Here is a 1,640-nt window from a genome sequence, read left to right as displayed (position 1 = left end):
GATCAATGATGAAAATAGCCCAAATTTGATTATCAGAAGCCCTTCTGGTCTACCTGATGCATGATCTCCATAGTTCTGAGAAGGAAAGGTAACTTAGAACAGTAAAGACTTACGTCAGTAGCTGTGTATGCCAAGATGACAGTGTATAACTGATGACTTAATGAGTGACATTGGAATGAGGGTGGAGGAGGTATGTGTATAGATGAAAGACGAATCAGTTCTGAGCCATGATGGAAAGGTTTTACTCTTGACATTTACAACTATGAAGATTTCTACACTTGATCTGAGCTCAAAAAAAAAAAAAAGTGTACATATTTCATTAGGTTGTTGAGAAAACTAAGTGAGATTAGGCTTATGAAATATTTAGATAGTCTAACACTTAGCAATGACTCCGTATGTGTTAGTTATGACTATGATTTGTAATCATTATCATTAAGAAGTCATGCCATTATTAAAAGTATTATTAGAAGCTCAGAACAAAGTTTTAAATATTTGAATTATTCTGAAAAAACACAGAGATTCAATATGTATGTGTTTGTCTTGTAGCAAGAAGGAAAAAGAAGACATAGAACCATCTTGCAAATTATAATATAATCATGTATTAATATCTCAAGATACAAAAAGGAGTGGTTATTAAACTGATGGGAACCAGAAAGACTTGAAATGCCTAATTATCACCTCTCTGGGGATTAGCATCAAGTCACTTTTCCTGATCACTGGAGGGTACAAGTTCATCCATAAGCATGGACCAAATGAATAATAAGTAGATCCACTGACAGACACCTTGAGAAATAGGAGAATTCAGATGTTCAGGCCAGACACCTGAGGCACAAAACTCATTTTATAAAGTCATCCAAGTTGTGCTAGCAATAAAATTTCACCCTTTTAAAAAATTTTTTCCCTTTGGTGGTGGCCATTAGTTACTGTGCGTGCTTTTCCTCCTATGGATTTGGTATCCATGGGGCGACTGTGTTTACTCTGTTCAGTGAACTGTGCTGAAGCACCTTTCCGCAGCTCTTCATTATTACCTCTGAAGGGATATAAGCCTTGAAAGCCTCTTTATAGAGAACCTATATGGGGAAAAAGTAGTTCCCAGCCTTCCACCCTCACATGACCTTTATAAGCCCCCGACTAAGTACACACTAATATCTCACAGTTAACAAAGACAATGCTTTATACTTGCCTTTTTCACACTTCCATAAAGATGCTGGCTCTGGCATTTTCTAATACACCAAAGAGATTTTTAAAGCCGTGACTGAATTGTGTAGAAATACTGATCGTAAGGTGTTGTGCTTCTTTGTCTTTTTCTATTGTCTTATTTGTATTAAAAAAAGAGTTTAAATAAAGAACATATGGGGGTGCCTGGGTAGCTTAGTCGGTTAAGCATCTGCCTTCAGCTCAAGTCATGATCCCCAGGTCCTAGGATGGAGCCTCCAGGTCAGGCTCCCGGCTCAGCAGACCTCTCTGTCTCCCTCTGCCCTTCTCCCTGTTCATGCACATGCACATGCATGCACAGGACCCCTCTCTCTGTCAAATAAATAAAATCTTTAACAACAACAACAAAAAGAACATATGGCAGTATAGTCAGAAAGGTAGAATAAATTGCTTTTAGGGAACTTCCTTATCTTTTCCAACATCAC

The 1,640-nt window shown here is 37.8% G+C and overlaps 2 non-coding genes across 2 annotated transcripts; both read left to right on the top strand.

Moving 5' to 3' along the window:
- Positions 1-81, top strand: LOC119867403. The gene has a single exon (XR_005383480.1). It is a non-coding gene; the product is annotated as a small nucleolar RNA U2-19 (small nucleolar RNA).
- A 141-nt stretch (positions 82-222) lies between these two features.
- On the top strand, positions 223-292 carry LOC119867402. The gene has a single exon (XR_005383479.1). It is a non-coding gene; the product is annotated as a small nucleolar RNA U2-30 (small nucleolar RNA).
- The last annotated feature ends 1,348 nt before the right edge of the window (positions 293-1,640 follow it).

This window comes from Canis lupus, chromosome 33 (assembly GCF_011100685.1).
Source record: "Canis lupus familiaris isolate Mischka breed German Shepherd chromosome 33, alternate assembly UU_Cfam_GSD_1.0, whole genome shotgun sequence".
NCBI classification, from domain to species: domain Eukaryota; kingdom Metazoa; phylum Chordata; class Mammalia; order Carnivora; family Canidae; genus Canis; species Canis lupus.
Note: the sequence above shows the minus strand (reverse complement) of the source record. Positions and strands in the feature narration are given on the sequence as shown.